Consider the following 13,655-nt stretch of genomic DNA (forward strand, 5'->3'; position numbering starts at 1 on the left):
ATTCATCACTAGTCCACATGTGCATTAAAGACATTGCTCAAGTTCTAAAAGTAGTCCAAACCTCTAGGTACACCTTCCTTAATATCTACATATGTGGAAGGGAAAGAGAAGCGTTTAATTTGACAATGAATTCCCTTACCTGGATATGTAAAGTGTCAATTCAGGACAATTTATGGCTTCATTTGACTTGAGAAAATAGCAGACAGAAAGGAAAGAAAAGTGCTAACAAATGTTCACTACACTAATCATATACCAATGACAATTTTAAAAGAAATTACCAGCACGTTCTTAAACAAGAATATGTTTAACTGCACTAGTTACCGAGCAAACTTTTTAGAAGTAGAAAAAATTTATTTTAGAAATCAATTAAATAAAAAATAATCAGTTAATTTTTTCCCTAACATAATTACTTCAAAACTAGAACAAAATGATTCCTCAAAATTCAGACATTTTCCAGGAGTCCGTGGCTCATGCTATTTATTAACCAAAACAAATACCTACTCTAGCACTTGCTCAATTCCCAACTTGCCATTGTGTACTGACTTGTAGATTAACAAAGCCAGTGTTCTGAGAATTCCAACTATCATTACCTGCCTATTAAAATTAGAACAAAACCTTCAAAACACAAATGCAAAAAAATACATGAATAGAAGAAAATAACCCAACATAAAAGAATGATTTTGCTAAGTTTTGAAATGACTACAAAATTCTTACTATAAGAATTCACCCAGCAAGTTTGGTTAGCCTCTAGTTCTACATCTGTTAGTAAACTAATATTTGGTAGCTACTTATTCATTTGTTTGCAAATGATAATATAGCAAACATTAGAATTCTTGTTTTCTGTCAAGAGTGTCATGTCCTAACATGGCTGCTTTAGACAACCATCCATGTGTCTGGTTTAGCATATCTTCTAATGTTTATAAGATGAGATTTCTGTTGATTTGTTGTTATTAAATATGGCCAAAATTTTAAGACAATTCTCAGATGTGGCACAAAACTAATCACAATAAACATAAAATTACCACTCTCACTTCCATATATCATCAACACAAGTAGATAGTTGGAATTTTAAAAATAAGAAGTTGATTTTATTACAAATTTCAAATACACACACTAGAAACTTGTTTTATTTGGGCCCTTTAAAAAGGTATTATTTTTGCCAGATCTAGAATACTGGCAGTGTAAAAGTCTTAACCAAATTTAAAGCTAACAAATCAAAGGCACAATATTAAAATATTATTTAAAATGTTTAGTGTTCAGAAGATGATAGGAGGAGCTTTATAAAGTGTTATTAACATTGATTCAAAACTCTGAAAATTGCATAATCAAGAATGAAGTCCATGGCTGGGTGCTGATGGCTCACACTTGTTATCCTATCTACTTAGGAGGCCAATATCTGAGGACTGAAATTTGAAGCCAGACCAAGCAGGAAAGTCTTTAAGACTATTATCTCCAAATATATCACAGAAAACACTGAAAGTGGCACTGTTGCTCAAGAGTGGAGTGCTATTTTGGAGCAAAAGGAGCTCTGGGACAGTGCCCAGGCCCAGAGTTCAAGCCTTGGGACCAGCCAAGAGGGAGAGAAAGAGGGAATCCCTTGAACATGACGACTTTCCAGTTTATAAGACTAAGATGTTATTTTCTAAAAGAACACCTAATATTTGTAACTCTCATCAGAAAACTCTAACTTCCAGAAAAGGAGAAAGATGGCGCCGAGACAATAGGGAGGCACCCCGACTCGCACCAACTGAATAGCGAGCTGGGAACTCCAACACCCAACACTCCACCAAGAACCCAGCAAAACCAGCATCCAGAAGCAGTGGAGAAACGCAGGAAAACAAAAAGGAGCAAAAAAGAAGAACCGAAAACCTACACGGAGCCGGAGATTAATCGGGGCACCCTCCCCCCACCAGCCGGGCCTGGCCCAAACAGGGTCAGGCTGGGAAAGGGAAACCCGGCGATCGGCAGACAGGTTGCCAGGAGCGCAGAATCCATATAGCGGGAGACCCCACGGACACAAAGCAGGGTGCGGACCAAGACACACCCAGCAGCGACGAGAAGTTCGGGTCCACACCGGATTCGGACAAGGGAACCCAGCGCGGCAGAAAGAGGGAACGGGGGAGCCACCACGACACTTCGCCAACCCCTGAAGGACCAACGGCGGTGCGGGACACGCACACAAAGCAGCAAAAGTGAGTCCCCCATAATCCCTTCCCCCAACGGGAGACCCAAGCCTGACAAAGACGATATATCTCCCTCCCTCCCCCTCCCCACTCCCGTGGGAACAAAGATTCCCCAAATCAGGCGGGAAGCTCCCAGCAGGCACTGGGAAGCCAGTCTAGCAGGGGAAGGGCGGAACAGCCCCAAGCCCCCAAAGGTTCCTGAACTGGCAGAACCGGCCCCGTCCCCTTCCCAACAGGGGCCAGGGACGGCCGGCAGGGCAAGCCCCACCCGAGGCGCCTAGACCTTGCGGACTCTTACAACTAAAATCACAGGCGCTGGTGGGCAATACCAGCCCAGCAGGGTCACCTGAGCCTGATCTCGTTCCCCCTCCTCGAAGCGGAGGCGAGGTCTGAGGGTGCCAAGCCACACCCGGACAGTCGATCCCACTGGGCCCCACACATACTGCTTCCCCCCCCCAACGGACTCGCGGGAGGGCGCAAGCACAACCCAACAACCCAGGGCTCGCTCTGGGAGGCAGACCCCACTTAAGTGCCTGTTGTAGGGGACTCACAGTGCACAGGAGGGCGGGGCCCCGGCGAAAGCGCCCGCTCTGATAGGCGTGCCCTGCACTGGTGGGCGGGGCCACAGCGACAGCACCTGCTGACGCAGACACGCCTACACAGAAGGGAGGGAAGAACTACACAGACTTCCAGATGCGCAAATCACAAAGAAACATAACTCAGTTCATCAAAGGACAAGCCAACTCGCCAGCTCCAAAAAGCAGCACGACTGGAGAGGAGATGGAGAATAAAAAAGCAAATGAGGACATGTTAACAGGAATGATCGAAACCGTCAGAAATGAAATCAGAAAACAATTCCAGGAGTTTAGAGCGGAAATCTGGAAGGACACCCAGGAAGCCAAGAAAGAAATGGAAGCAAAACTGGATACAATGCAAGCCTCGTTTAAAGAAATGGAAGCAAAAATGGATACAATGCAAGCCGCCTTTAAAGAAAATCTCCACACCCTGAGAATTGAAATGCATGAAAAAATAGATTTAAAATACAACTCTTTAAAGGAAGAAATTTCCACGATCAGAGCTGATATGACAACCATGAATAGCTCTCTGACATCCATAAACTCCGCAATTGAAACCATAACACAAAGAGTGGACCATATGGAATCCAGAATCTCTCGCCTGGACGATGAAGCAGCTGACAACAACCAGAAAATGACCACACTCCAAGAAAAGGTGAAGCTTCAGGGAAGATTACTCCAGGAACTAATGGACAAAGACAAGAGATATAATCTGCGTATAATTGGAATAGAAGAAGGAGCCGAATATCAGAGCAGAGGGCTTAATCATGTTCTCAATAAAGTTATTGCAGAAAACTTCCCCAATCTCACAGGGGACCCCATCCAGGTAACCGAAGCCTATAGGACACCTGGCAGGCCAGACCCCAGGAAAACCACCCCAAGGCACATAATATTCAAGACTACAGACCTCAAGATTAAAGAGCAAATTCTGAATTCAGCCAAAGCAAAGAAGGAAACTTTTTTCAATGGAAGAGGATTCGAATAACATCCGACTTATCCACACAAACTTACCAAGCTCGAAGTGAGTGGAAGAACACCATCCAAGTACTTCAGAATAACAATTTACAACCTCGGATCAAATATCCAGCGAAACTGGAGTTCACATTCGAAGGGAGAACCAGATCTTTCCACACCAAAGAGGAGCTAAAGGAGTATGTGAATAAAAAACCAGCCCTACAGCGAATATTAAGAGGGGAAGCCCACCCAACAGAGATCGTAAAAGACACACAGACAGATTCAGAAAGAAACTTCAATAGCCAAAGTCCAGCAGAAACACAAGCTCACTAAAGACAAGAAGAAAAAAAAAAAAACAACAGGAAAAAACAGCCCAACAAGAAAATGGAAGGAGAAAAAACACCCTTATCCTTGATCTCTTTAAATATAAATGGCTTAAACTCCCCGATCAAGAGGAGCAGACTGGCAGAATGGATCCGCAAGCAAAAAGTTGACATCTGTTGTCTACAAGAGACCCACCTTACAGCAAGGGACAAAAACAGGCTTCGAATGAAAGGATGGAGCAAGATCTACCAAGCAAATGCACCCACCAAAACGGCAGGTGTAGCCATCCTGATCTCAGACAAGCTGGATTTCTCTTTAAAGTCCACTCAAAAAGACAAAGAAGGACACTACATATTGATACAAGGAAAAATCCAGAATCAAGACATCACGGTGATAAATGTATACTCACCGAACAAAAGAGGCCCGACATATGTCAAGCAAATTCTCACAGAATTACAGAGCAAGATAGATGCAAACACAATCATAGTGGGTGACTTTAATACTCCTCTCTCTCCAAGAGACAGATCCAACACCCAGAGGATTAGTAAGGGAGCTGAGGACCTAAATAACACCATTGCCCAAATGGATCTAACAGACCTATATAGAACCTTCCACCCTACAGAGACCCAATACACCTTCTTTTCAGCAGCCCATGGATCATATTCCAAAATAGACCACGTCATAGCCCACACAAAGAACCTCAGCAAATACAAAAGAATTGACATCATTCCATGTATTATATCTGATCACAGTGGATTAAAGGTAACCCTCAACAACAAAGGATACCACAGAGCCTATACACACTCTTGGAGGCTAAACCCCACGCTGCTATCCAACACTTGGGCCACAGATCAAATTAAAGATGAAATCAACGAATTCATAAGCCACAATGACAAAGAAAACACATCACAAAGAAACCTATGGGACACAGCTAAGGCAGTACTGAGGGGCAAGATCATTGCACTCAGTACCCACATTAAAAGAATGGAAGCAGAGCAGGTGAATACCCTCACGATGAAACTAAAACAACTGGAGAAACAAGAAATGACAGAATCTAAAACGACTAGGAGGGGAGAGATTACAAAGATTAAAGAAGAGATAAATCTGATTGAAAATAGAAAGACCATTCAACAAATAAATAAGACTAAAAGCTGGTTCTTTGAGAAAATAAACAAAATTGACAGACCCCTTGCAAGACTCACAAAAAAAAGAAGAGAAGAGACTCATATACGTAAAATCAGGGACTCCACAGGAAAAATTACAACAAATACACACGATATTCAAACAATCATAAGGAGCTATTTCCAAAACCTCTACTCAACAAAAAACAATAATTTTACAGAAATGGATCAATTCTTAGAGAAGTACAAACTGCCCAAACTGAACCAAGAAGAAATAAATCAACTAAATAAACCAATAACTTACGGTGAGATACAGGAGGTAATCAAGAACCTCCCTACTAAGAAAAGCCCAGGCCCAGATGGATTCACCAATGAATTCTACAAAACCTTTAGTGAGGAGCTAATTCCAATACTCCTCAAACTCTTCCGCGAAATAGAAACGGAGGGAAAAATCCCGAACTCATTCTACGAAGCTAATATCATACTCATCCCCAAACCAGGCAAAGATCCAACAAAAAAAGAGAACTACAGACCAATATCACTAATGAACACAGATGCAAAGCTCCTCAATAAAATATTAGCTAACAGGATCCAGAAAGTGATCAAGAATATCATACATCATGACCAAGTAGGCTTCATCCCTCAGTCACAAGGATGGTTCAACATCCGTAAATCAATCAATGTAATTCACCACATAAACAGAACTAAAATCAAGAATCACATTGTTATCTCAGTCGATGCCCAAAAAGCCTTTGACAAAATACAACATCCATACCTATTAAAAGCTTTGGAGAGAACAGGAATAGATGGAACATTCCTCAAAACAATAAAAGCCATATACAACAGACCAACTGCTAATATCATATTAAATGGAGAGAAACTTAAATCATTCCCCCTAAACACAGGAACAAGACAAGGATGCCCACTCTCCCCACTTCTGTTCAACATAGTACTGGAATCCCTAGCCATAGCAATAAGGCAAGAGGAGGACATCAAAGGGATCCACATCGGCAAGGAAGAAATCAAGTTATCCCTATTCGCAGACGACATGATCTTATATCTCAAGGACCCAAAAAACTCAGTACCCAAACTCCTACATCTAATAAACCAATTTGGCAAAGTAGCAGGATACAAAATCAATCCACAAAAGTCAACAGCTTTTCTGTACACCAGCAATAGACAAACAGAAAAGGAAATTATGGAAACGATTCCATTTACAGTAGCCAAAAAAAGAATAAAGTACCTAGGGATCAACTTAACCAAGGACGTGACGGACCTATTCAATGAAAACTACAAAAATCTAATAAGGGAAATCAAAGAAGACACAAGGAGATGGAAAGACCTCCCATGCTCATGGGTAGGCAGAATCAATATAGTGAAAATGGCCATACTGCCCAAATTGTTATACAAATTCAATGCAATACCTATCAAAATCCCAGCCACATTCTTCACTGAAATAGAGAAACCAATCCATAAGTTCATATGGAACAGCAAAAAACCTAGAATAGCCAAAGCAATTCTAGGCAAAAAACATAGTGCAGGAGGTATCACCATACCAGACTTCAAGCTCTACTACAAGGCCATCATAACAAAAACAGCATGGTATTGGTATAAAAACAGATCGGAAGACCAGTGGATTAGAATTGAAGACCCAGAAATAAAACCGCACTCTTACAGCCAACTGATATTCGACAAAGGAGCTAAAGACATACAATGGAATAAACATAGCCTCTTCAACTACTGGTGCTGGGAGAACTGGGCAGCCATATGCAGAAAACTCAAAGTAGACCCAAGCCTATCACCATGCACCAAGATCAACTCAAAATGGATCAAGGACCTCAACATCAGACCTGAAGCCTTGAAACTACTGAAGGACAGAGTAGGAAAGACACTAGAACTTATAGGCACAGGAAGGAACTTCCTGAATAGAGTCCCAGGCGCACAACAAATAGGGGAAAGACTCAACAAATGGGACTACTACAAATTAAAAAGTTTCTGCACAGCTAAGGTCATAACCACCAAAATAGAAAGACAGCCAACGATATGGGAAAGGATATTTACCAGCACAGCAACAGACAAAGGCCTGATATCTGTCATCTACATTGAACTCAAAAAACTAAGCCCCTCCAAGCCCAATAAACCTATTAGGAAATGGGCAAAAGAGCTAAAGAGAGACTTCACAAGAGAAGATATAAAAATGGCAAAGAAACACATGAGGAAATGCTCAACATCCCTGCTAGTAAAGGAAATGCAAATAAAAACAACCCTGAGATACCACCTCACCCCAGTTAGAATGGCCTATACTCTGAACTCAGGAAACAACAAATGCTGGAGGGGCTGTGGGGAAAGAGGAACCCTTCTCCATTGTTGGTGGGAGTGCAAATTAGTACAGCCACTTTGGAGAACAGTATGGAGGTTTCTCAAAAAGCTCAATATAGACCTACCCTATGACCCAGCCATACCACTCCTAGGCATCTATCCTAAACAGCAAAACCCAAGATATCAAAAGGACATTTGTACTTCCATGTTTATCGCAGCACAATTCACAATAGCCAAAATTTGGAAACAACCCAGATGCCCCTCCACAGATGAATGGATCCAAAAAATATGGTACTTATACACAATGGAATACTACATAGCGATTAGGAATGGTGAAATATTGTTATTTGCAGGGAAATGGTCAGAACTCGAACAAATAATGTTGAGTGAGACAAGCCTAGAACACAGAAAACAAAGGGGCATGATCTCCCTGATATATGACTGTTAACAAAGGGAGATGGAGAGACAGTAGAGACCAAGTCTGTGAACACTGTATATGTGCTTGATACATTGTATACTGCATATGGGTCTACCTGACCTAGACAAGGGATGGGAAAACAGGTTGTAAGATATCACAAGAAATGTACACAATGCCCTACTATGTAACTGCACCCTCTTTGCACAGCACCTTGTAAAAAAAAAAAAATTTATGTTCAATTGATAATAAAAAAAAAAATAAATAAATAAATAAAAAAAAAAAAAAAAAAAAAGAAAACTCTAACTTCCAGACCTTAAAGATTGATTGAAGACAAGTTTCTAGAAATGAAGAAAAACTAAAAGAAACCAAAAGAAACAGGGAAGTTGAAAAACTCTACCTGTAATGCAGGTTACACTTGTAAATTACAATTCATGGCTTAACATTGGTGACTCACATCTTGAACCCAAAGTGAACTTCAATTATTTAAGTGATAATAAACTATTTTCACTTATAAATTGCTAATATTCAATGTTTGCCAAAAGGTGACAATCTAATACCCAACTTTCCTATGGTGTCTGTAAATAGTAATGAATTCTGAACTGTAAGATATAGAAATTAATCACGAGGGTGCAAAAAGTACCTACAGGAAAGGTGTCTACCTAAGTCACAAATATAAGAAAACATTTTACAAAGTTTTATTAAATGAACATTATTTCCTCTTTGCTCAAACTTTGCACAAATAAAGAATTTTTCCTTACTGCAGAAAACCAACTGTAAGCAGCAGTGAGGGGTCAGGTTCACAAACAAATACTGTAAAATAAACACTAAAGTTCACATTAGTGAAAATCCAAGTTTCTCATTCTTTAGATAGGTCTGCAATGTTTCTTATTTCAAATTCCTTGGTTAGTTCAGCAGTTTTACTAATTTATTCTTATTCCTAGCATACATTATCTGTTTTTCAGAATTACAACTAACAGGACAAGAAGAAATGAAGCACAGAGGGTGGGAAATTCTTCCATAATGATGCTGATACTTATAACAATACAAAATGAAGTGAGATTGTCTTTCAAAGAACCTAAAGATTGTCATCTTTAGGTTCATCTGGTGAAATGCCCTCAAGATCCTCATGGAGTAGCACCAGGCCTTTATCCTTGTCAATCTTCATTATAATGGCAGCATCATTTGTTTCTTTGCAATAATGAAACTCTCTCAGCTTTCCCACCAAATCTTCAGCAATATCACATACCACTAAAGACTCTCTCATTTTCCTTCTGGCCATGGGCTGCCCTTCACCTGCTTTCCAGCCCCTTTATGAATGGCACCACAGCCTTCTGTGATTTCTTTAAGCTTATAATTCTCCTTGATTTTGACTGTTGTTGAATATCATTATGAATTTTTTAGTTCAAAAGTTTTTTTCTTCACTTCTCTAAATTCTGTTTGAAACTTTTTTATACCTCCCATCTCTTATATTAATATCTCCTGATCATATTGTGCATCTTTATGACTATTAATAACAATTCTTTCCCTAGTAAAATACAAATTTCGGGCTGGGGATATAGCCTAGTGGCAAGAGTGCCTGCCTCGGATACACGAGGCCCTAGGTTCGATTCCCCAGCACCACATAGACAGAAAACGGCCAGAAGCGGCGCTGTGGCTCAAGTGGCAGAGTGCTAGCCTTGAGCGGGAAGAAGCCAGGGACAGTGCTCAGGCCCCGAGTCCAAGGCCCAGGAGTGGCCAAAAAAAAAAAAAAAAAAAAAAAAAAAAAAAAAAAAAAAAAAAATACAAATTTCCATTGTAAAGAGGGTCATTTTTTTGAAATTTATATTGTTATTGTATCTAACACATATTTCTATGTTTCTTTATTTTTATCCTTTCACTGTATTAGTTTTTATGTTTTAGAAGAAAATAGCCACCTTCTTAGTCTTCCTAGAGTACAGCTAACTCTTACCGAACAGCTCAGTCACAGACTCTAAGTTACTCTCTAGCCTTTGGACACATCCAACTCGCTAGTTTTGTTCATTGTAACCAGCACAAGACTAAAGTATAGAAAGACACAGAATAGTCATTTCCTAAAAAGACTATCCACAAAAGTTGAGGTGTTAGAAATGTAGTACATTACCTTCTCTCCTGTGGAAGAAGCTAAGAACTGAAGTTGAGCAATTATTTTTTTCTGCTTAGAGCACACAACAGTAAAAAGTGAATTTGTTTTGCTACTAGAAGCATAGCAATTTCTGGGTGGGATAGAAGCCAGTTATGTGGGAAGCACCAGGGTGAATTGATAGATGTGTAGAACAGTATATAACAGGAAGAAACTGTAATCTTGATTTTATTGCCAGAGCAATACAGTGTAAAGTGCCTATGTGCCAACTCACACCACTATGTAGGAAATGCAAGGAAATAAAAGATACATACCTGCAAAACTATAGAACATTCAGAATATTAGTGCATGAAACAAAATTAAATGGAGACAATAATTGATAAAACAGGCAAAACTAAATGTGAAAAAACACTTTCAAACTGGTAATCTGATAAAAGATTTAGGTCAAATATACACAAGGAACTCTTTCAATTTACCATCAAAGATAAAGTAAACTAAGTTTTTTAAATATGCAAAATAAGCCTTAGTTGCTTTTCAAAGAAGGTACAAAAATGAAACAAAGTATTATGAATATGTGCTAAGTAAGGGCAAATTCAAACCATAACTTAAAATTTATGTACTTCTTAATATGGCTACTATGAACAAATAGGATAAGTTTTGGTAATGTATGGAAAATTTGGGTCCTCTATACACTATTTCTGGGAATTTGTAATAGCATAACTGCTATGAAATAGGGTATAAAGATTTCTTTAACATTTAGACAGAACCAAGGGTCAGTAGCTCACACTTGTAATCTTACTACTTGAAAGGCTGATAAGTTTTGAGGTTAGTGTGTTAGTTTGAGGAGAGCCTAAACAGAAAGATTCATGAGATATTTGGACAACCAATAGCTGAGTACAGTGTGGCACTCCTGTCATCCTGTCCTCATTGAAAAGGAGAATGAAATCAGGAGATTCAGAATTCTAGGCCAGTCTTGGCAGGAAAGTCCACACCAACAGAAGAAGCTGGTTAATGTCATTTGTGCTAGAAAGTGAAAAAAAAATTGGAGGATTATGATCCAGACACATGAGCCTTGGATGGAAACAGCATCCTACCTTAAAATAAGCAGAGCAAAACTGGGGTGGAAGCGTGGCTCAATGTAAAGTAACTGCCTAACTAGTGCAAGGGCCTAAGTTCAAGTCAAAATATTACATATATATAATATTATGTATATAATATATTATGTGTATATTATGTACTATATATAAACATACTAACACATAGTAAAACATAGATGACTCAGGAATCTGTCAGAATATTTGTCTAAAAGAATTGGACCTGAGGTCCTGACAAAACAGCTAAATGACCACCCATAGATGAATGAATAAAGAAAACATTCTACATATATTCAATAAAGCATTATTCAACTTTTAAAAAAAGAAATCCTAAGAACTGGAGGTATGGCTCAAGTAGTAGAGTAGCTATTATAAGTAGTAAAAGTCTAGTGAGAAGATGAGTTCACAACCTGGGAAATAAATATATAAATTAAGTAAATAAATAAATAAGCAAACAATACATTACAAAATAGAAGAAATTCAGTCATTTGTGACAAGATTTTTAAGGTTCATTGATGTATAAACCTTAAAATATTAGGCCAAATGGAAGGGAAAAAATCTTCATTTTATCAGTTAAATGAAGTATCTGAATTAGTCGAGCATATACAAGCATAAACAGAGAGTCAAAGAAAAATCCAAAGGCAAGGGGAAAGGACCATTGCTATTCAGTGAATTTCACTTATGCAGAATAATTAACTTGTAGAAGTATTAGAATGTGTCAAGCATAACAATATACCATTATACACTTCAAAATTGTTAAATGAATAAAGTTTATATTGATTACACAGACACACATACACACATACTGCAAACAAGTGCGATGCTAAATTAAAAAAAAAACACTTTCATGACACAATGATAAAATCAAAACCCTCAAAAACAATCACCAGAAATCCACTCAATTTAAAAAGATATGTCCTATAATCTTGAGAGAGCTTGAAAATGGGGCTTTTTTAAAACATAAGAGAAAAATACAAATTAGGGGTGAAAAAGAGAAATACCAAAAATATCAAATTTAAAGTGAAATAATGGATTATTTTAGAATACAAAAAATGAGGATATCATATGGGAAAATCTGAAAGGCACTTGGAAATTAAACAAATGGTATCCTCAGCTTAAGAAATCCATTACAGATCTATGGCAGATCACAGCCATGAAGCAACAATAAATTCAACAATAAATAAAACAACTGGTTTTGTGATTGGTATTTCAAAGTTACTAGGCCAAGGTCCTTAGGGTAAAGGAATGAGAGGACCAGGTTATATGTTTCACTGATTCAGGAAAGGAAGATAATTGGTTTGTGAGCTTGCCGTATTCAGTTATTTTGAGATTCAAATATTTGAGCTACCTCAAGAGAACAGTTTAAGCATATTCATCATCAGCTAAAAATACTTTTCATTATTTGCAGAAGATGGCAGTTAGGTTGAATGGCAAATTCATCTTGCTTTTCTGTAAACAATGTCAACCACATACAACTAACAAATAAAAAATGCATTTTAAAATAGCAACAGAAAGTATAGCATTATCTCAGAAGCACTATAAAAGTTATTGATGAAATACAGTTAGGTTATAGCTAAGTGCTATAAACTTTGCATTATTTTGAGAAATTCTTACATAAACAGAAGTGGAAGAAAGGTTAGAATCCACCAATTTCCTTCTGCCCCCATTAAAATAACTACTTTCTCTTCTATCCACATTCCCCCTACAAGTTTTGTATTGCTTTTGTGGGTGCTACTGGGCATTCATTCTATCGTTTGAATGGCTTCCCCAATCCTTTCTGTTTTAGTTATACTTCAGGCAGGGTTTATTACCATTTTCATGCAGTTAACATAGGATATGTTCCTGCTACTATTCCCCCCTCATAGTTTGGGGTTACAGACAGAAATCACCATGCACGTTTTGTATAGACGAATGTCTCTTTGATTTACTGCTGGGAGCTGGCCTTGAACATCTCTGCCTCTGGATCTCTGCCTCCCAAGTAGCTAGGATCACAGATAAGCTGCCATGTTCACCCTTCTTACAAGTTTTCTACTTCAGAGAAATAAGTTTCCAACTACTCACATGCCATTTTCTAATAACTCTTAAAGCATCTTCAGTTCCTGAGACTTTGGTTATGTCATTTCACCACTACACACTTTCTTCTGCTACTGTCTGACTCTGTGTCTAGGTGACTGGACCTCTTTTCAGACAGTAAGCTATATGGATTTTGAAAGAGAGTTTCCCAAATCTTCAGGGTCATCATCAGGCTTTCCACTCCATTTTTAATGAGCTTCATTTACTATAGTTCTAAATTTATTCAGTAGCTCAAAAATATTACACTGGCTTAGTATATTATGATTGCTTAATAGCATATCTTTAATAAATTTCTTGGGGCAGGGTAATTTGAATGCAGTCCATGGTCTTCTCATAAAAACTCTTGGCAATTAGAAAGGGTTTCTATAAAATGACAAACATTTTTGGAAGATTTCCAGACATAATATAGAAGAAAAAATTGAAAACATCCTCCCTCATTGAAAAAAATATATTTCATCCTTTTTAGTGATTCAATCTAATGTTGACTACTCCAGTA

The 13,655-nt window shown here is 38.4% G+C and overlaps 1 pseudogene; it reads right to left on the minus strand.

Moving 5' to 3' along the window:
* Positions 1-8,750: 8,750 nt before the first annotated feature.
* Positions 8,751-9,158, minus strand: LOC125350036 (annotated as a pseudogene).
* Positions 9,159-13,655: the final 4,497 nt, after the last annotated feature.

Source organism: Perognathus longimembris, chromosome 4 (genome assembly GCF_023159225.1).
Source record: "Perognathus longimembris pacificus isolate PPM17 chromosome 4, ASM2315922v1, whole genome shotgun sequence".
Taxonomy (NCBI): domain Eukaryota; kingdom Metazoa; phylum Chordata; class Mammalia; order Rodentia; family Heteromyidae; genus Perognathus; species Perognathus longimembris.